This window comes from Fukomys damarensis, unplaced genomic scaffold (genome assembly GCF_012274545.1).
Source record: "Fukomys damarensis isolate Sample0158 unplaced genomic scaffold, DMR_v1.0_HiC HiC_scaffold_35, whole genome shotgun sequence".
NCBI classification, from domain to species: domain Eukaryota; kingdom Metazoa; phylum Chordata; class Mammalia; order Rodentia; family Bathyergidae; genus Fukomys; species Fukomys damarensis.
The window spans coordinates 46,745,693-46,769,619 of NW_022900947.1; positions in this window are offsets into that span (position 1 = coordinate 46,745,693).

Consider the following 23,927-nt stretch of genomic DNA (forward strand, 5'->3'; position numbering starts at 1 on the left):
AATTTCTAAAAGCCAATTAAAACCTGTAATCCCAGCACTCAGAGGTTGAGGCAAGAGGATCGCTGCAAGTTTGCGGCTAGCTAAAGCTATAAAGTGAGTTCAAGGCCATACTGAACTCATAGCAAGACCCTATCTCAAAAACCTAAAAATAATAATAATAATAATTAGATAAATCAATAAAAGCCAGGCAAATCACAAGTAGTCCCTAGGGTATTTGCCAAAGCATACAGAAACAGAACCCTTTTGCTGTTGTTGCTTTGGGTTTTGGTTTTTTGTTTGTTTATTTGTTTGTTTTTTAGGCTTTGTTTTGCTTTGTTTTTGAGACAAGATCTCTTTATGTAGTTTAGGCTGGTCTTCAGCTACCTATGTTGCCCAGACTGCCTCAGCCTACCAATGCATATACCACCATAATCAGCTAGAGAAGCAAAAACCTGAGCCACAGCATCTCATTGAAACACAAAGGTTAAACATCTTGCTCTTGGGAAAAAGGCAAAACCTGAATATTTATTCCTTCACAGAATTATAGGAAATCATATATGAAAGAGTCTATACATTTCATTTTCATATGTGAGATAATTTAATTTCCTATACTTTAAGATAACCAGAGTTACCCAGAGACCTCTATTTTGCATGAGGTATTGAGTGTCTATCTTGAAATGCCCTAAAATATTATAGATTAATAAAAATACTTATCTAGGGACATGTATACATTTAATGTTCAAATCACCAATAAAATCATCAGCAGATAGAATGAGCAAACCTCCCTACCAACATGGATTTACATCCTAGTGATGACCGGCAGAGACAATGCTCTTCTGTTTCAATATTTCTTCTGTTTTTGGGGGGTATTTAGGGTCTTTCTGTGAGGTCCAGACTGACATAAAACTCAAGGCAATCCCTAGGCCTGGAACTTTCCAATGCTTTTGATTACAGGTGTGCACCATCATGCCTGGCAATTTTTCCTTTGCTTAGGAGGGTACCAGTCATATTGGATTAGGGGCAACCCTAATAAACTCACTTTGCCTCTATTGGATCACTAAAGATCCTATGTCAAATTATAATCACATTCAGATGTACTTTGGTTCAGAACTCAGCATATAAATTTTTGTGTTTTTGTTTTTGTTTCTTTTTCTTTTTTTTTTGGTCCCGGGCATTAAACTGGGGTCCTTGCGCTTGTAAGGCAGGCCACCAAACCGCTGAGCTAAATCTCCGGCCCCTTTTTGTTGTTGTTTTTTAGGTTTGTTTGTTTGTTTGTTTGTTGTTTTTTGTTTTTTGTTTTTGTTTTTGTTTTTTTATAAATTTGAGGGATAGGGAACAGCCCAGAATAGGAAGAGGAGTGAAATTTGAATTTTAAATGGAAAATTAAGTTTTATATCATGTGAAAAGTATGAAAGAGATCATTTTAAAAACAAATCATTGTAAGTAGTAAATTCCATTTGTAATGAAAGTCTATAAGAAAAGCACAATTTACAATTGATAAAATAACAAAGGAGGCCAAGTAAGTTAAGAAAAAAAAAAAGGCATCTTAGAAAGGCCACAGAAAGGGTTGGCCTCATGAATACCCCAAGTAAAGAATCCAGAGCCACCTCCGGACCTGGCTGGAACTCTCCCTGCATTACTCATCTCTACTGCTCTGCGGACATCATCTTGATTTCTCTCCTGCAAACCCACACCCTGCTTAATAGTGTCTCTGTGATTCACAGTTCATATTTTTCCCATTATCTTTCCCCACCATGGCCGTGCAATCTTCATGAGCTTTCTTCAGGGCTAATTCCAAATTGAAGACAGTCTGATTGGCCCAATTGACTAAAGACAAAGACCTAGGATCATACAAAAAATGAGTAGTTGCCTGGGTCCTTCTCTGCAGAAGAATGATAATTGTGCCACTTATAAAGTACATGAACACCTCCAGAATAGGCTATGCCCGGAAGGACACTTGCCTCTTCAGATATTGGAGTTAAAAAAAAAAAAACTTTCATCATTCAACCCTTTCTTTCTTCCACTTTAACACTTCTCTCATACACATTACAAATACTATGTCTAATTACACTGGGCATCTCATTTCTGATGTGGAAATTTGGAATACAGGAAAAGAGGAGATACAAATCAGGGTAAATTCCAACTTTCACATTATGTGGCATCATGATCTTGAATATGCTGCTTTACACCACTCATCTAGACAACATACATACTAAAGCCCATCTATCACTGTACTGTATTGCTTATTTTCATTAAATCCCCAAATATCTATGCAGAACTCTTTCAAATCTAACTTCTTACTGTGAGCCAGACACTCTGAGAAGACGGAGCATACAAAAATAGAGGAAGACAACCGGTAAGTTTTGTACAATCAGGAATTATTATTTGCAATTTAAAATCCCAATCTGTCTTAGGATAACTTTTACTTAACTCCAATTTTTTCGCAGCTTTATTTTTTATTAGTCACTGTTTGCAGTACATGACAATTACACTCCTCGTGGAAAGCTGGTACATGTACATAACACGTCTCAATTCTTTTTGTATCCTATTTCCCTCCCCGCCCTCTTCTAACCCCCATCACTTGATGCCTTTCCCATTTGCAGCAGATATTATCTTCCTATTTCCTATTACCTATCTTTTATTTTCCTGTTCATTTACATCTTGTGATTCTCATGTAAGAAAAATGTGTAGTATATGAGCTACTACATCTGATTTATTTCACTTGGTATTATGGAAGAAGCCACATCCGTTTTCCAGAAATAACTCCAGCTTATCCTTCCATATGGCAGAGTAGTATTCGGTTCCACATAAACACTGCATTTTCTCCATCCATTTGTCTCATGATAGACATATAGCCTGCTTCCAAGATTTGGCTATTGTGACTTATAATGTCAAAAATGTGGCTATGCATGGATCTTCATAGGATGCTTTTGACTCATTTGCAGAGATACCTCAAAGGGGAATAACTGGGTCAAGTAGAATTTTTAGTTTAGTATTTTAAGGAATCTCCACGCTGATTGTAATAACAATTGTAAGAATTTCCATGCCCAACTACATCCTCAATGGTTCCTTTTCTTCCGCAGCCTCGTCGGCATTTGATTTCTCGATGGTAGCCATTATTTCGGTAGTAAGACAGAAGCTCAGTGTTGTTTTAATTTGCATTTCTCTAACAGTGATTTGAATATTTTATATATTAATTAGCATTTTATACTTCTTATGCTGAAAAGTGTCATTTCAATTGTCCATTTTTTTATTGGGTCTTCTACCTTGGGGTACCAATTTTTGGACTTTTTTTAATATATTGTATATAGTAGTCCTCTGTCCAAGAAATAGCAAAAATTTTCTCCCATTCTGTAAGTTGTCTCTTCACTGTTAGTTATTTTCATTGTTTTACATGCTGATTCTTCATGTTTTTTTCTTGTACAGTTGGGATTCTGTTCAAAGAGTCCTTGCTTATGCCTATGACTTTAAGAGTTTTACCTATTTTATCTTCTAACAAATTGTTTCTGTTTAAAATTTATATCTCTGAGCCATTTTTATTTTAATTTAGTACATGGTGAGAGGTATAGGTTTAGATTCAATCTTCTGCATGTGGATAGCCAGCTTTCTCAACATCATTTATTAAAGAGGCTATCTCTCCTCCAATCTATGTTTTTGGTCCCCCTGTCAAAGATCAAATTGTTGAATGTGCTTGGGATTTCTTCTGCATCCTGTATTCTGTTTTATTGATCCACATGTCTGTTTTTGTGCCAGTACTATGCTGTTTTGATCACCTGGGATTGTGATACCTTATCCTTTACTCTTCTTTTGCAGAGTTGCTTTTGCTATTCTTGGTTTCTTCTGGCTCCATATGACAATTAAGCTAATCTTCTCCAGTTAACAAGCCAAATGGCCTAATTATTTGAAAGAATAACAATGGAGGTTAAAAAAAAAAAGATCAGTAAGGTGCTCAGTATACTCCAAGAAGATACAACAAAACAGATAGTGGACTTAATAAACAAAATAATCAGCAAATACAGAGAAGACACTTAGTAAAAGCTAGCCATACCATACAAAATGATATAAACGTGAATTTAGCAGAAAATTAGAGTCCATGAAGAGGTTCCAAGAAGAAATTCAAGAGATTAAAAATTATATTGAAACTATTGGCATCAGAAGCAACCAGTGTAAGGCCAGACTATCAGAACCGGAAGAGAAGGCTGCTGTCAGGGCACATTCATTCAGATACACCTTAAAACAGCAAGAGAACATAAAAAATGAGTGCAGTTGCTGCTAGCTGAGGAAAAAAGAGTAATCTAAGATTAATTGGAATTAGAGAAAAATTTCAAATAATTAGGCCATTTGGCTTTTGACTGCCTCTCCCTCCATAGTCTATCTTTGAGGGAGTTGGGAGTTTGGGAGGGCATTTTCTTGCCTCATTTTTATTTGTTAGTTTTGTGCTGACATTTGATGGTTTGGTATAGTGGAAGACTTCATTGCTAGAATGGTAGACCTTTTTAGTTAGTGTCTGCTTAGATAGTTACTGATGTACTCTGGGCATAGATAAGTATAGGCCTTTGCCTCTGTCCCAAGACCAAAGCACTTCTGGGTATATGAGTGGGGAGATTGCAGTACATTTGTCCCAACACCCAGTCCTCCAGGAATGGTGTGCAGTATTGTGAACGATGCCAAGACAATGTGGATATTGGTGTAAAGAAGAAACCGATTGATAGCAACAACTATGCCACCTGGGCAGTAGCCCTGAAATCTGCAGTAGTAATAGCTTTAAGAACAAAGTAGAAATGGGCATAACCTGTGAACCAGCACAGTATTCAACAATAGAAAATCTATCCATATTAATAGTACAAATGATAAGACAAACCAAACATTGACATACAATAATTATATAAGAAATGAAATAACTATACCTCCACTAACAATAGAAAATCGATAGCAGAGTTAACTATGAAAAGATTCACAAAGTTTATTTGTTATACTAACAAGGATGAAGGGAGTGTTGAACTGGAGAATGGAGGAAAAAGAATTTGAAAAATTAATCAGTGGAAATTGAGGAGGAGAGAAAAGTGAGATACAACATCCTATTGAGTATTAAAAGTAAGTTAATAGTACTAGGTAAAATTACCTAAAGGGAAAAGAGACTGAAATAAAGGAAAAAGAAAAATAAGAAGAAAAGAACTAAAAGGAGAAAAGAAAAAGGACCCCCCCAAAAAAAATCCCAAGCTTCCAAACAAATGAAGAAAACAGAAAAAAAAAATGTGAAAAAAAATTCCTCCATCTTTTTTAATGAGTAACTCCTTTCCAGGATCTACAGTCTTGGAATCCAACAATTTACCATTTTCTGTGTCTATCTTTATGACCTATGGGCTTGTGAGGTATTCCCTAACCAAGTGTGCTACAGCAGCCCTTGTCTGTACATCCTAGGCTGTGGACACTTTCCAAGCTGAAGTGTGTCCTTGCTCACACTGGTAGATGGATAAAACAAACAGACCACTGGTCTCTGCTGGATGTTGGTAGGAGGGCCAGGTTTCAAGCACACTACCTGATTCTACCATTATTTTGAGATACAGCCTCCCTGGAAGGCACACTTACTAGACCTGGCTTCTTACCACAGAGAGTGGAACACCATGTCCTTCCCAACATAAACTTAAACTTTCAGAAGTTCTGTGTCTTGGCTGCACCGTCTCTGCAGTGTCTCACCCAATCACTGTGGTAGGGTAACACCGGAAACCCTAGAGTACAGGTGTACTGTAGTTTATCTGTGGCTCAGGCTTATTTACCCCTTCTCCAAAAAGCACCTGGTTAAACACTCTCTGGAACCATCGTAGGTGTTCCACTGGGTTTCTTTTCCATCTCTAGCCTGCTGGAAAGGAGTCACTTTCAGAAGAAAACCTCACTCTGTTTTTGTAGCTTACAATAGCTATAGGCTTTCTTTAGGGCTTGCGCTTTTGTCTAGACCATTATTTCACTCTGGAACTGCCAATTCTCCAGGACTTCCCTTCCCCTCCAGGACACTGTCTCTGTTCACCCTCAGGTTACTTGGTTCATTTGCAGCTCTTCTGCTCTGTGCCAAGGGGGAAACAAAACACAGATCAACTTTGGAGTTCACTGGGTATTCCGTAAGATGAGGAATCTAAAGGAGACAAGTTGACCTTAGGCAAATCCTGCTGCCATTGGGGTTAGTTCCATCCACAGTCCATGGGGACAAGTTTTGTCTGAGGCCTGCAGTCTTCAGGTGCAGGTCATGTATCTTAAATTTTGAAGAAAAGTCTTCCCATGAAAGGGAAGTGGAGAAAATAAGGACAGAAACTGTAAGCTTCTAGAGGACAAGAACTGAATTTTCTTTCCTAACTAGTCACAAAGTTACACATTTTAACAGGATAAAGACTGATCTTTTGTAGAACATTTCTGTCACATTTCCACGTCTCACATCTATAAGTAATCCTTAAAGAGAAAAGCTTCACATTAGATGGTCAACAAGCCTAGTTCTTTGGAAAGGCTGGTGGGTGATAAAGCAATGTGAATGTGGGATTGTGAAATAACTATGAAATGAAATTATTTTAGTTACTATGAACTGCAGAGGTACTTCAGTACATAAATGCTTCTGTTTGAAAATAATTTGGTTTGCAAACAAAAGCATTTGGTGATTTTTTGTGTTGTTTACAAACTCTACATCAAGTGACAAACACAACTGCAGGCATCTTTTCTGCACAGTTGCAAACATGGCCATCTTTTCCAAAATTGTGGAACAAGTTAAGTTCATGAACTGAGATACCACTATATTCAAATAAAATAATCTTTTCAGATTAGAAAGATGTTCAATCTCATTTTTACTTCTATATTATCAGCAATTTTATATATGATTATTTCATTTTATTGCTAACCTCAGTTGTCAAACTCAAAAATTGTATTTTCCAAATGTGAGCAACCTACGAATAGCTACAAAATCTACAGTTATTAATTAGAATAATTGGCAATTTGACTACAGAATTCAGCCTGTTTTCTTGTGATTCTTTAATGAAGTTGACTGCCTGCAAACATTTAAATGATTCCCCTACCACTAGTCCATGTATTTAAGCAAATAGACTATTACAAGAACAAAGACCTACTTGGTTTTTCTAATTTGACAGAGCAAAAAAGAAGGCTTTCAGAGCTTTGTTTTATCTCTAAACTCATTTACCACCAAGTGCATATCCACTTCAACTTTTTTGGAATAGGTTCATTATGAAAATTCTCTAATAAGAAGCTGTTGGACCTAGAGCTTTTAATCCATCCCTAAATGAGCCCAAGCTTGCTTCTCATCATTTCTTTGTTTCATAATTATGTTTTCTTTCAGCCCATTCTGTGATCTACTCCTGAACATATTCTCCGCTGTATTGACTTTCCTTTGATTGTGAATACCTCATTATATGCAGTTATTTCTATTATAAATCTATAATATAAACAAATAGATTTGTTTAATTTTGTTGAGAACCCCATAGGCAGTTTATAATATAGATGCTTGCTCAGAGTCTTACTAATTATATTAGGGAAGTAATTAATAAGCCATCAACTTAAAAAAATATGAAGGTAAGTGTTATGAGGTTCAGTTTTGCCTAAGTCAGAAGCTTCCATGCAATTTTTTGGGGTGGATGGGACTCCATAAAGCATATATGAGAGGCAAGGAATAGGGAAATCTAGAAAGAGACAAAGTTATCTGAGATTGAAGAATCATAAAAGGTAGGGCTTAAATCACTAATCCTTCACTTCTTTGTAACCAGAGGATTTTCTGTGATGCCCTACCCTTCATTTTATATGCATTCACATGTACTGATAATTACATTTTCAGGAAGTTTGAAAGTCAGCTTTTAGGCCACTGAATTGACTACAGTGATAATACTCACACTACAGAAATGAACAAATACTACCCATCAAGACATTTGGTTTTCTACCCTACAACATCAACACATACTTTCATCTCTTCTGCTTGGTAGACTCATGGACTACAGCAACATTTTTGTAAATAAAATTTTATTGGAACACAATCACATATATTACATATAACTGCTTTCACACTACAATTCAAACTTAAGCAGTTAGCATAACGAGCATCATGACTCACAAACACTGAAATATTTACTAAATGGCTTGAGCCATTTGCCTAGCACTTTGCTGAATTACACTGTTTTCTGCCTTTGAAATGAAGAATGCTGTATCAAGACCAGTGTACTTATATCTTTGCTTTTGTTCATCAATACAAGAACAGTGGCTACCCTCAATTTTCCTGAGGAAAATTATTGCATAGCTTTCCCAACCCTTGCATTTGGCTCCACATGTGTGGTTATATTTCTTGACCCTCTGAATTCATTGCTAGTTTTAGAGAGAATCTTAACAAATTTGAAGTTACCAGACACTGACATAATCATACCTTAGAAAACATTTCTCAAATCCTCCCATTAGGAATGGATCTTACCTCTTTTTTAAAACTCTATATTTCCCTAATAATATAGATCAGATTTTCCTTTGTGTAGCTGCTATCTTAACCAATGTCTCCATCTTGGCCTTCAGTTTTACAAGTGCCAAGCCCTCACCCTGCCTCACTCCATCAATGATTTCAGCAAGTGAATGCATAATCTACGGTTTTCCCAGGAAATCATGAGGCAACTTTGACTGAAATCCTCTGCTTCTTACATTCTAGGTATTTGTTGAGCTTCATTTCCACCCACTATTTATTATGTTCAAATTTTACCACTAAGATAAAATGTGCATAGTTCATACAGGTCTGAAATAACGTACAAAATTTCTTGATTCTCAGCATTTCTTCCCTGTCATTATTCTCAAAAAAATTTTTGGAGTTTTACCTATTCAATATTTTCATAACAATATTTACTTTTAAAGCACAGCTGTTCTTTTCCATATTTGACCATCTCACTTATTAACAGCGAATCCCAATAATAATCATAATGACTGAACAGAAGTTAATAAAATTCAAAAACATGAGAAAACCCTGACAGGATTAGATGCCAAATATGACATGATCTGATTAAAATCCATTATATCTTTCCCAATTTAATTTGCAATTATCTTGATCTAGAATGAAGCCATAGAGACCAAAACTAAGACTGCATTATTTTTATTTCCTTTTCTAAGATTCTAAATATCAGGAGAATGCCACCATAATTACCAGAAAAAGAAACAGAGGTGAGTTAGTTCTCCTGATTTTATTGTTAAAATGGATGTTAGGTAATATATTTGCTAAGAATTTTGCCATGAATGAAATACATAAATTAAGCAAAATGAAAATAGCTATAGCAGTGAAAACTAGATATACTTAGCTAGATGAGAAGTTTCTGGCTCTCTCTCTCTCTCTCTCTCTCTCTCTCTCTCCCTCCCCTTATCCTGACACTTTATTTTCAGGCTGGCTCTACATGTGGCAAAACTGATATCTTATATTGGTTTTAAGCTTACGTTGTAAGAGTTCGACAACAAAGAAGAAAATAATCTCTTTTTCCACAGCTCAACAAACTGTACACTAGAGAAATTTTAATTCTTCCAGCCAATAGGAATACACTTGTGCTTTTAGCAATCCTTGAGGGTAAGGGAAATGATACACTCTGATTGGCTATGGCTAAATTACATGCTCTAACCTGTGGTATTTGCAGTAAGGCCACATATAACCATCAATTAATACTGAATTTTGTTAAAAAGCAAAAACACAAACAGTAGGGGAAGGAAAAGCAGAGACACTGCATTTCTAGTTTCTTCTATATGGACTACTAAAGCCTGATGGTTCATAATGTGAAAATTACCGCTATAATGAAGTGGGTACTGAGATGAAATATAACAAAAGATTGGGCACAATTGCTCTTCTCTAAAATAGGTTAGTCCATTGCCGATGAAAGAAAAATGAATAAGTGGATGATTGCAAATGTGAGGATATATATATGTACCTCTTTTATCCTTATATTCAAGTTTATGTTAAGAACTTCAAGGTCAAACTGACCATTTGTCAATCTTAAAAGAGGTGTAACCACTTGGGGGTTGATGGAACCATCTGTCCACTCTCCATCCACACTGTTGGAACAGGCCCACAGCCAGGAAAGCCAAAAGACATAGTCTAAACCCACGGAAGGAGCCAAGTTTGTATTCAATAGCAAAGTTCTCAAGAATGTGAACTTCCAAACCTTTTTTTTCAAATGTCTCTCGAGAAACAAGAAAGTCTTCTGTCAGCTAATTTGAACCTTTTGAATCATGACTTCTTCCCCTTACCTCCCAGTTACCTGAAATCCAAATCACAACATATTTTTGCAATCTCCAAATGTACAATAAAATTCCTAATTATTTAATTCAATGAATAGAACATTTAATCAGTGATTGATTGAATTATTTGGCAATGTTGTTTCCAGAATGTCACAAATCACATTTTTTTGAAACATTCTTCATTTTTCCTCCAACCCTATCCCTTTCTCTTCCCGTTCCTCTCCTCTTACCCTCCAAATTCTGGCATTCTGGTTAACACAGAGCTTGATTTTAGTGCTTACTTTATTAATTTGTAAGTAGACATCACAAATTTTTTCTCTATTAGTTGGTAAATATGTTTGGAACATTGACTCCTTAATATTTATGTCTGTACTCCAAACATAAGTGGCCTTAGTGATATCAGGTTAGAATTGTTTTTACTGTAGAAGTAATAGGAATCCATTAAGGTGGGGAGCATTAATACTTTTTCTTGTGTGTGCAAGAAACCATCTTTTGTGTGTGTGTGTCCTTTAAGTAAAAAGAAGTAGGATATTGTACAGATAAAATGCAAAAGTGGGAGAAGGCAAAGGAGGAGAAATATTTAAAAGTTCACCTGTGCAAATATTTTATATTTAATAGGTGTTTACCTATTATATTCTGGAGGCAGTTTGTGTGAAATGAAAAGGGTACGTACGTATTGTTGTTTTTACATAAAAAGTCAGTAATCAGAACTTAGAAAATTAAGTGATTTAGTCAAGTTCACCGATGAAGTAAATATGTACAGTAGGAGTAGGTTTACAATTACAGAGATATTTTCTATTTTTCTTCCTTTGCTTATAATTTTATTACATTTGGTCAGAAATACCACCATTTTACCAACATGTTTTTCATTCTGAAAATCAAGATAAAACCATACCACCTAGTCAGGTCCAAGAGTGCAGTGAAGGATAGAGTTCATGAAGCAGCGCCCCACAGAAAGTTTCTATTTTTTAGCCACTCCAGCGATTCTTTCTCACTTCCCCATGCCAACCTGGTTCACTTTTTATAAAATGCTTCCTTAGAAAATGCAGAACAAAAATGAAAAATAACCGTGAATTCTACTTTGTGAAAAGGGAAGAAAAAGGCACTAGAAAAAACATTCATAATTCATTTTGCAGAGCAACAAGCAGTGTTACTGGTTGTGATGGATTGTCCTGCGGGGAAGGACTCCTAGCTCAAGATAGTAATGGACCTCGGGGAGGATGGGGAGAAAGAGAATGACCAGTGAACTCCACCTCTCCTTGAGACATTTGGAGGAAAATGATGGAAACCAAGCTAAAACCAACACTGACCAAGGCAAAGAAAGACATTTTTGCATCTTAGTACCATTTTCTACATTTAAATGCTTGCACTTACAGATTGTCCTTACCTCAAATGTTTTGACTGAAGTTTTTCTGTACTTTAAAAGGCTATAAAATAATAAATATTTAGTAACAATCATACCGGGAACTTTGAATTTTCCCAGCCTAGTAATAACACATTCTTCCCATGCTGGGCAGGGGCAGCAATCAGGAAGGTAAACCATCAGTATTCTTCAGGATACTGTGTTGCTAAACTATGATGTTCAGTAGCTTTGATCTGTTAAATGCATTCTAACCAAAAAGATGAGGTTTGATCAATGCATATGGTGAATGTTGAAAGTTTAAAACTTATTACAGTAAAAGACTCATTTCCATTAATCCCTCTTAAGACTCTCCCATTTGCTGCAAACATGTTCCCATAGGTCTTGTCACTTTCTGAACAGTTGGGAAAGATCTCTTCCCAGAATGTATGAACAAGTTGTGATCAAAAACCCAGTGAATGCTGCTGCCAAATGCCATCAAATGCAAGGGCAGACTTATAAAAAAAATTATGGTGTGTTTTTATACACCTTTTTCACCTGATCTGGTACCATATGACTTCTGCCCAAATGACCCTGAAAGGGAAACATTTTTCATTCATTCTGGACTTCTGAGGGAGCCATAATAGTACAACTAAGGATGCACAAGTAAGGGGGCCTCAGAACTGTTGCAAAAAGTGGCAAAAATGACAAGAAAAGTGTGTTCAAAGTAATGTGGGAATATTTTGAAGAGGATTAATGGCACTCCATTTTACTGTAATAAATCTAAGCGTTCACTATATTCTTCAATCACATCTTGTGTTTTTAATTTATCATGAGTTTATCCAGACATGATTCTATCATAAATTAAGGAGCATCTATGTTAATTTTAAAGAATAAACTGTAGGAATTATCAGTACTTATCATAAGCAAGTTGCTTGATATTCACTTGCCTTTAAAATTTTTAATCAAAACTTTGCTTCTTTGCTACCAATAAAATGTATTTTTAAAAAAGACATCCATGTGAAGTATATGGAGAAACTGGGCTAAAGCAAAGTGCTGCAAGGCTTAGGGAAGTCATTTGGAGAATTTATTAGTCTTTTGAGGGTCTTAAGTGTTAAAAGTATTTCATTTAGTAGTCAATTTTGGATTCATTTTAATTGACAAACTTAAAAAAGAAAATACAGGGCAGGGAATTTAGCTCAGTGGCACTGTGCACCTGCCTCACAAGCACAAGGTCCTGAGTTCAATCCCCAGAATCGAAAGAAAGAAAGAAAGAAAGAGAAAATACATATCTTCCCAATATTTTTTATAAAGAATTCATGTGATGCTCTTGCTATAGAATCTAAATGAAAACAATGTAATATGGTAAATCAGGTGATCACTCCTACATTTGCATTTTGATAGCAACTAGACTGATTCCTTCCTCCTCTACAGTTTTGCTTTCCAAGATTTCAGTCATTCATGGTCACCTACAGTTCCAAATAATAAAGAAAAAATTCCAGAAAGAAACAGTTCTTAAGTTTTAAATTGCACATTGTTCAGAATATTGATATAAAATCTTGTGCCATCTTGCTCTGTCCCTCCCAGAATACAGACTGTCTTAGTGTGTCCAGGCTGTATACACTACCTACCTGGAAAGCACTCAGTAATCATGTCGGTTAAATAAGTGCTGTAATCTGCAGGGTTCCACTGAGAGTCTTGGAACCTGACTCCAGTGGATAAGGGGGAAGTACTATAATGAAATTATTTATCTACAGTATATAACTCTAAAGTAAGAAGTAAAAGTTAATTTACAAGATCCTAATGAGATAATTAACAATGTGAAATAGGAAGAAAATGGCTACAGGTTTAGGGAAAGTGGGAAGGGTAGGGGAAAGGGAATAAGGGAAAAGAAAAAAATATGAAAAATGAAAAAATGGAAATAAAGTGTAAATGCGGAGGGGAGAAGGGAGTGAAGGGAGGGCAGGGACAAGGGGAAAAATGAGAACTAAGACCTGTATGTAAAGGTACAAGATCCCAGTAATGAATGTAATTGTACTGTATACCTAAAATGTACCAATAAACTTAATAAAAAGAAAAAAAGAAGTAAAAGTTAATTTATAGAACAAATCCATTAAATAACAGTCATTTCAAGAAAATGTAATTGACTAACAGAAATTAGTACTAATATTAATACTTGAAAAAATACTGATATTAATTCCTTTAGTTCTTGATATTAATATAAAATTTAAATATGCACGTATTCATAAAACTTAATACCTATCAAATTCACAACTATTATAAATAATGCTGTCTTTGCTCCTTTAGTTTTTCTCCATCAAACATTCTACTCTGTGCAATCCCACTCTTTTCTCCAGCAGAATCTGTTACTATGCATACAAACAAAGGATGGAGAAATACAGACAAGGACTTGCTAATGGAGGCCTACTAAACAAATATAAAGAACCCAAGAGACAGAAGGAGAAAAAGAGGCCACAAGGCCAGAGTTGAGAGAGTATTTTTAAAGTTTGAACAGTAAAGTTTTTCTTAGAGCTATATTGTTGGGAGCCTTTCAACATAATTTTGGGGAAAAATCATTTAACATTTAAATTATGATTGAGACTGTCTGAGAACTAGTCTTGTTGCCTGCAGGCTGTCCTGAGATGCTGACATCAGCTGTGATGCTGAAAGGCGAGATTACATCAGCTGAAGGCATCCTGGGTCTTTAAAAACACAATAATAATATAAAAAGAGAAATGTTTAGCCTGGGGAGGGTTTAACTGGCACCCCTAGTGTTAGAATAGGAAACAGTCTTAAACCACCCAATGACTTGAACATTTACACATCTCCACCCTCAGTTTCTGAATAAATTGGAGTCCTTACTAGAAGAAGAGTTCTACATTCACCTTGCAGGGATATTTGAGGGCTCCTTCTCACCTCTCTGTGGTCAAAACCAAGTGCTGAATCTGAGGGTTAACAGGGACTTTGGTTATACATCTGCTTTGGTTTTGGAAAAGGAGAACACCTTTTCATGGTAATCAACTATTAATATTGTTGTAAGTCAACAAACAAAATGCCTCTTTCAAGCTACTATTCACAGATATGAGTGGCAAGTCCCTCTCTCTCAGCCAAATGTTAGCAAGGTAGGTCTGTGATGAGTCACATAAGGCTCTGCGTGGTAGTGTTCCCACAGGTTCCAAGATCACTTTCTCAGTGCCCCTGAGCCATTTTCCTCCATTTCTCCCAGAGTAAGAATGAAGCGAAGAGGAGGTAATGTGTGGTACATTGCCAATAAAAGTTTCCTTTAAAGACCTATTTAAATATTGGACTTGCTCTAAAGATAACTATGAAGATCAAGAAGAATAAAAGTGTTTAAAAGTTGAAAATTTTAATTCGTACATTTTCTGAGTATTTTCACCTTATTAAATAAAAAGTAGGTCCTATTTCCTTATTTGCTTTCTTACTAACACTCACACTCTTAAAACATTCTTTTTCAGAATTTCATGATGCAGAATCACAGAACAAGCAAAGAGAAAAGAACAAGGGAGAGAGAGTAGATAAAGCTTTTTACAAAATATTAAGGTACATAATAAAAGTAGATATTGTAAAATAAAGACAAGGAGAAAACTGCGTATTGATTAGGTAATATCAGAAAAAATGAATTCTCATCTTTACTTGTTTATTATTAACTGAGATGTATTTTGAGTCATTAATTTTAGACAAAGACAGCCTTGAAAGTATCATAGGCTGGAATGGAATTAGAGAAGAGAGAAAAGAGAATACGAGACGTGCTCTAGGATTTAAAATCAGAAACATCCTGCATTTGGTGCTTGCATTCTTATTTGATTTTATAAGCAATAAAATTGAGTCTTGAGTTCTGAGATTCAGAATGCTTATAAAATATTTTATCATAGAGGGCACACAAACAGTAGGTGACAGCTATATTACATCTTTCCTTTGGAATCAGATTCACAGCCACCCTGCCTATTCCTATCTGTTAGCTCCGCTTAAATTTTAAAACATTGTATCTCCCTAATTAGACAAAAGAAAAGTCTTCTTTTTCAAGGTACTAGCATACTTTGGATGTCATTTTACAACAGTGGAAAGGCCTGAAAAAATTGTCTCCATGTACATCTCCTACAAGTGAGGAAATGACCTATCCACAGAATGAGTAACTAATACTGTTTTTTTCAATCTAGAATATGCTGGAGTTTTTTTTTAAATTTATTGGTACATTTTAGGTATACCATTAATAACATGCATCATTGGGAAATTTGTACCTATTCATGATGTATCTTTGTTCTTTTCTCCATTCTCCTGCCCTCGCTTTATCCCCTCAACCAGTCCCTATTTACAGACTTTCTGGGTTTTTTTTCTTATTTCATATTTATTCCTTTGCCCTTTCTTTTCCCCTATGCCTTCCACTTTTTTCACCCAAATTCATTATCTATTACACATTTTGATCCTTATTTGCACTTCAGTTTCTCACACCAGAGAACCTATTTGGTATTTACACATGTGTCCTACCTATTTCACTTAACAGCATGACCTCAATCTTCATTCATTTAGCTAAGAATGGCTCTACTTTCTCATTCTTTATGGCTGAGTAGTACCCCATTTTAGGAAAAAAATGTCTTCTTTATCTGGTCTCCACTTGATGGACAATTGGCTGTTTCCAAGTTTTAGCTATAGCAAAACTGTAGCGGCACAAATTTAATAGCTAAAACTTGGAAACATCCCAATTGTCCATCAGCTGAAGGCTGGATAAAGAAGATATGGTTTTCTATAAAATGGAGTAATACTCAGCCATAAAGAATGAGAAATTAGAGTCATTCATAGGAAAATGCATGAATATTGAGGCCATAATCTTAAGTGAAATAAATAGTACACACATGTAAATACCAAATAGTTACTAAAAGTGTAAATAACATCCAAATTGTATAACTGACAATGTGAAATAGGAAGAAAAGGGCTAAAGGTATAGGGGAAGTGGGAAGGATAGGGGAAAGGAAAAAAGGGAAAAGAAAAAATATGAGAAAATGAAAAAATGGAAATAAGTATCTGTAAATAGGGAAGGGTGGAGGAGGTGAAGGGAGGGCAGGGGTATGGGGAAAAAATGAGAACCAAAACCTGTCATGTAAAGGTGCAAGATCCCAATGATGAATGTCACTGTACTGTATACTTAAAAAGTGCCAGTAAACTCAGTAAGATAAAAAAAATTGTGCCGTTAAAAATGGGTGCACATATATCATTGTGGTATGATTTCTTTAATTCTTTTGGGAATGTACACAGCAAGGGCATGGCTGGGTGAAATGGGACCTCTAACCCTAGATTTTTAGGTATTTCCATAATGATTTCCACAGTGATTGCACCAGTCTGCACTCCCACCAACAGTGGAGAGGGTTCCTTTTCCCCCACATCCCTACAAGCATTTGTTATTCGTTTATTTCATGATAGCAGCCTTTCTTTCTGGAGTGAGGTAAAATCTCAGTATTGTTTTCATTTGCATCTCTTCAATGACCAGTGATGTTGAACACTTTTTCATATCTTTATTTGCTGCTTTTACTTCTTTGTTTGAGAAGTGTTTGTTCATTTCAGAAGCCCATTTTTAATTTGTGCTTTTAATTTTGGGGTTTTGATTTATTTTTAGTTTTTTATATATTCTAGGTAGTATTCCTTTGTCTGAGGAACAACTGACAAATTTTTTACCCACATTATAGGTTGTCTCTTAGCTCTGTTGGTGGTTTCTCTTACCATGCAGAAGCTGTTTAATAAGATGGATCCCAGTTTTTGATTATTTATCTTAGTTCCCATGCTACTGAAGATTTGTTCATAAAGTCTTTCCCTATGCCAATGCCTTTGAGAGTTCTACCTAACTTATCTTCCAGCAAGTTTAGCGTTTCTGTTTTAATATTTAGATCTTCAATCCTCTTGGATTTTAGTTCAGTACATGGTGAAAGATAAGGGTCTTGTTTTCATCTTTAGCAAGTTGAAATCCAGTATTTCCAACACCATTTTATTAAAGAGGCTATTTTCCCACCAGTGAGAACAGTTGGCTCCTTCATCAAAGATGAGGTACTGAGTATCTCTAGAGTTGTTTCTGCACCTTCTAATCTATTCTACTGATAATTAGGTCTGTTTCTTTGCCAGTACCATGCTGTTTTTATCACAGTGGATTTGTAATATAGTTTCCAGTTGGGGATTGTGATACCCCCTGCTATGTCTCTGTTGCCTTTTGCTATTCTAGGTCTCTTCTGATTCCAAATGAATTTGTGGATTGTTTTCTCTAGTTCAATGAAATATGCTGTTGGGATTTCAATTGAGAATGCATTGAATCTGCACAGCAGTTTTGGAAGTATGGCCAATTTCACTATATTGATTCTTCCTACCCAGGAACAGAGGACGTCTTTCCATTTTGTTATATCCTATTGGATCTCTTTTTTCCGAGTGCTGTAGTTCTCAATGTAGAGGTCTTTTGCTTCCTTCATTAGATTAATTCCTAGATATTTCATTTATTGGATGCTATTGTGAAAGGAATTATTACCCTAATTTCTCTCTCAATGAGTCTGCTATTTGTGTACAAAAAGGATATCAATTTTTGAGCATTTACCTTGTATCCAGCAACTCTATAGATTCTGTCAATTAAGTCTAGTAGTCTTGGGCAGTGTTTTTTGGGTCCTCTATGTAGGGTATCATATCATCAGCAAGTAATTATGGTTTAATTTATACCTCTCCTACCTTTATTCCTTTATTTCTTTCTCTTTTCTAATTGTTGTAGCTAATGTTTCCAAAACTATATTGAACAGGAGTGGTGATAGTGGACATCCTTGTCTTGATTTTAATGTGAAGGTTTTAGTTTTTGACCATTTAGTATAATGTCAGTTGTTAGTTTTTCTTAGATAGTCTTTATCAAATTGAGATGAAGACCATCTATTCCAATTTTCTGCAGGGTATTTATCATGATTGGGTGTTGAATTTTGTTGAATGCTTTTTCTGCATTTATTGAGGTGATCATAGGATTTGTTGTTCTTGACTCTGTTAATATAGTGTATTACATTTATTAATTTACATATGTTGAAACAGCCTTGCAGCCCCGGAATAAATCCAACTAGGTCAGGGTGTACAATCTTCTTGATGACCCTCTGTACTTTGTTTGCCAGTATTTTGTTGGGGATTTTTGCACCTATGTTCATTAGGGAGATTGGCCTATAGCTCTCTTGTTTGATTGGGTCTGTCCCTGGTTTGGGAATGAAAGTAACACTTGCTTCATTTCAGGAATAAATTTGGGAGTATTGCTTCCCTTTCAATTTCATTGAAGAGTTTAAAGAGTAGTGGCCATAGTTCTCTAAATATCTTGTAGGATTAAGCAGTGAAGCCATTAAGACCTGGGCTTTCTTTGATGGTGAATTTTTAATTACATTTTCAAATTTACTGGTTGTAATTGGGGTGTTTAGAATTTTTTATCTTCTTCATTCAACTTTTATAACTCATATGTATCTAGAAATAAGTCCATTTCTTCTTTTTTTTCCATTTTATTAGAGTACAGGTTTTTCAAGTAAGTATTGATGACCCCCTGGATTTCTTCTGGAATTTTGTGACTTCTTTTTTTCATTCCTAATTGCATGGATTTGAGCCTTTTTTTTCCCCTTCTTTTGATAAGGTTGGCTAAGGGTTTATTAATTTTATTTATTCTTTTGAAAAACCAACTCGGATCCGTTGAATTTTTGTATCATTCTCTTAGTCTCCATTGTATTGATTTCTGCTCTAATTCTTTATAATTTGTTCCTGAGTTTTGGGTTTGCCTTGCTCATCATTTTCTAGGAGCTTAAGATTCAGCATTAGGTTGTATATTTGAGCTCCCTCTGTTTTCCTAGTGTGGGAATTCATGGCTCTGAATTTCCCTCATACAACTGCTTTCATTGTGTGCTATAGATTATTGTATGTTGTGTTGGTATTATCATTTACATGTAAAAACTGTCTAATTTCTTCTTCAGTTTCCTCTGTGACACACTGGCTATTCAGGAAAATATTATTCAATTTCTATGTGTTTGTGAGGTTCTTCTGGTTTCTTATGCTATTGATCTCTAGTTTAATTGCACTGTGGTCTGATAATATACATGGGACAACTTCAATTTTTTTTTAATTTATTTAAACATGTTCTATGAGTGAGTATGTGGTCTATTTTGGAGAAAGACCTATGTGCAGCCAAAAAGAATGTATATTCTAATTTTGGGGAGGTGAAACACTCTGTAGACATCTCTTAAGTCCATTTGTTCAAATGCTTATTTCAGTTCTATTATTTCATTGTTGATTTTTTGTCTAGATGATCTATTGTAACAATGGGTTATTGAGGTCCCCCAGTACAATTGTAGCAGTGTTTATTTGGTGTTTTATGTCCCTTAATATTTGTCTTTTATAGTTGGGGGCATTAGTATTTGGTGTATATATGTTTATAATTTTCATCTCTTCCTTGGATCATTCCCTTTACAAGGATTTAGTGACCTTCTTCATCTCTTAATTAGTTTTGGTTTGAAATTACTTTGTCTGCAAATAAGATAGCTACTCCTGCTTTTTTCTGGGTTCCTGTTGCATGGAGAACTGTTTTCCATCCTTTTACTTTCAGTCTATGAGCTTCTTTTGGACTAGGCTCATTCCTTGTATACAGCATATTGTTGAATTTTGCTTCTTAATCCATTCTGCCAGTTTGTTTCTTTTGTTTGGTGAATTGAGGCCATTAACATTGATGGTTATAACTGATATGCATTAACTTATCATTGTTATGTTATTTTCCTGTTGTCAGTTCTTCTTTATGTTTCCCTGTCTTTCTATAATTTCTTCCTTGCCTGCTGGATTTGCTCTATTGGGCCTCATGGAGTTGTGACTTTCATTGTCTTTTTCTAGGATATTATTTATAATTGTTTGAAATGCTGGTTTGCTATTCATGAAGATTCTCAGGTGTTGTCATGGAAGTATCTTATTTCCCCATAAATTTTTGAAAAATAGTTTTGCAGGATACATCAGTCTAGGTTGGAGGATGTTTTCTTTTAGGGCTTGAAATACCTCACCCCAGGCTCTCCTTTACTTGAAGGTTTGTGTTGAAAAGTCTGCTGTGATTCTGATGGGCTTTCCTGTGCATGTGATTTGTTTTTCTCTAACTGCTTGTAATATTTTATTCTTCTGTTGGGTTTCCAGGATCTTGCTTATTACATGTCTATGTGTAGAATTTTTTTGATCATGTGTAGTTGGAGCCCTATATGTCTCACTTATCTGTATGTCAAATTCTTTTGCTCTGTTTGGGTAGTTTTCTCATTAATTCTATGAACAGTTTTTTTGTGTCATTTGTACTTTTACTGCTTTTTTTATGGACTCCTATCGGTCTTATATTATTCCTCTTTGCATCATCTAGGAGCTGTTGGGCTGATTTCTCATAGTTCCTTACTACTTTTTTTTTTTAGCTTTAATTGAGTTTATTGCTACAGTTTAGGGATACAGTACAGTCACAGTCATTGTTGGGATCTTGTACCTCTACTTGACAAGTCTTGGTTTTTGTTTTTGTTTTTCAGCTTTGAGTTTATTGGTACATTTTAGGGATAGTTCTTTACTACTTTTAAGAGATCTTTCTTTTCATGGTCACTGAGCTTTAGCCTGTCTTCTGTATCTGATGTTGTACCTTCAGACTAGATCAGTCTGTTGTGTACATGTTCAACAGAGTTTTTAATCTCCTGGATATCTATTTGAATATGTTTCAAGGATTCCTTTTTTTTTTTCCTATGTTGAGCATTCATGATTTCCATTTCTTTCTTATGCTCAGCATTCTTGGTTTCTATCATGGTCCTGAACTCATCTATTTTTTTTTTCTTTTTTTCTGTTCTAGTGCCTATCATCATGTCTTTCATTCTGCTCACCATCTCTGTATTTATCTGGGGAAATTATTTCTGTTCTGATTTTTTTCTAGAACCTCATTCATTTGTTTTGTTACTTCCTATGCTATCAGTTCAGGGTGTCCAGGTGGTTGATTATCAGATTTTCAACCTCATTTACCCAAGAATTTGCCTTTGGTGAGCTGGAACTCTGTGTTTGTCACTTTCTTAAATGTCTTCTCATTTTTTATTTTTGTTGTTAGTTCTATCCTTAGTTTAATTTCTGGGTTGATACTTTGATCTTCAAGATATAGCTGGTCTTAAGGTTTTGAGTATTTAATGATGCTGAAGCAATGTCATTTCATTTTACCAGGATGGACAACTGAGTAGATCAATCACAACTCCTTAGCCCAAGTGATACAGTCAGTAATACAATAGCATCAAGCACAGCTTAGAAAATGACATTTTATGGTAGCTAATTACCTATTGTCTTCAACCATGTGAATTAAATCAAAATTGAGGTCCACCCAAAATATGTTAGTAGTTAATAAACTCTTCAATACAGAAACTTTACTGTTCAGGATGGGGACTTAGAAGGCATTGGGGAGAGAGGGATATGTAGGAGAGGGGAGAGAAGGATAGTGAAAGGTTAGAAGTAAGGCCAGAGGACACAAGAAGATCATGCACACTATAGGAAACTGTTGAATAGAAGAAGAGAGGACAGAATGAAAAACTAAAGACAAGAATAGAGCTACCTAACAGCAATAGGGAAGGTAGAAACTGTATTCAATTCCCTTTTAAACTAGTGACAATCAAGAAAAGGAAAAAGACAGAAGAAAAGTAAAAGAAAGAAGAAATCCAAATTAGGGAAGGAACAGGAACAAAAAGAAAGATGAAGAGCAATGTGGAAGAGGGAGAGGAAAAGAAAAGAAGAAAATAGAAAAATTTGAAAAGTGTAGAAAAAATTAAAATTAAAAATGTGGAAAAGAAAAATATAATTTTTAAAATAAAAAATAAAAATGAAGGACTTCCTTCAGGGTATGTCGCTGCTGTCACAATAGATAATATGGGCAGCATTGTGCAGATCTAAGTTAATTAGTCTCAGCAAGCTAGAAGCAGAGCCCTGAGATTTAGGCTGATTTCTGGCTACAAGGCCCAAGATGAGCTCCCCGCCCTGCTTCTTGGTTGAACTCTACAATGCTGTATTGAAGGTTCAGCTACCCTTCTCCTAAAGGTTGTCCAGGTTCTGACGGGAGATGGTAATCCCTCCAACATACCAACTGCAGTTGTCTGATGTGCCTTTATTGCAGAGATTCTCTTTACTTTTTCATTGGTCTTCAATTTGCATCAGGAGCCTGAGAGAGGCCCTCTTCTTTTGTTCATTTCTGCTCTATCTTCTGGTGCTCAGGACAATGGTCTTTATGACCCCTTCTATCTCTGTGGTGTGGATCCAGGTACTGGTCCAGCCAGGACCCCAGAGGCAGGGGTGGGGCAGTGCTGGTGCAGCTCTGCTCACTGCTCAGAAGACCCAGTGGGAGGGTGGGACAATCTGTCTGATTTTTTTTTTAATTTACTCTGTGATTCTTTGGTTATTTGAAAGTGTGTTGCTCAATTTCCATGTGTTTATTAAATTCTTGTGGTTTCTTTTGCTATAGATCTTCAATTTCATTGCACTATGGTCTAGTAATATACTGAGGATAACTTCAATTCCTTTGCACTTACTTAGACATGTTCTATGAGTAAGTATGTGATCTATTTTGGAGAACAACCTGTGTGCCACTGAAGAGAATGTGTATTCTGATTCTGTTGGGTAGAACACACTGTAAACATCTGTTAAATCCATTTGTTCAAGAGTTTGATTGAGTTCTTATATTTCATTGTTTATTTTTTGTCCAGTTGATCTGTCTATTTGTGACAGTGGGGTATTGAGGTTCCCCACTCCTATTGTATTAGTGCATATTTGCTTTTTTATGTCAGTAGTATTTGTTTTATATAGTTGGGCACTGTAGTATTAGGAGCATATGTATTTCTGATTGTCATCTCTTCTTGGAGTTTTCCTTTTACAAGGATGTAGTGTCCTTCTTTGTCCCTTTTAATCAGTTTTAGTTTGAAATCCATTTGATAGCTACTTCTGCTTTATTCAGGTTCCTGCCACATGGAGTATTGTTTTCCACCCTTTAATTTTCAGTCTGTAAGTTTCTTTTTGGTGGAGGGTACTGGGAATTGAACTTGGGCTCGTGCCCTTGTGAGACATGTGGTGGCATTACTGAGCTAAATCCCTGGCCCTATGAGTTTCTTTTTTAATTAAGCTTCTTGTGTGCAGCGTATTGTTAGGCCTTGCTTCTTGACCAATTCTGTCATTCTATTTCTTTTGATTGATGAATTGAGACCATTAACATTGATGGCTATTACTGATATGTACTGACTTATCCTTATCATGGCCTTTTCCTGTTGCTGGATTCTTCTCCTATGGATTTAATTACTTGTCTTGCTTGATGGATTCATTCTGCTGGGCTTCCTGGGCTTGTGATTCT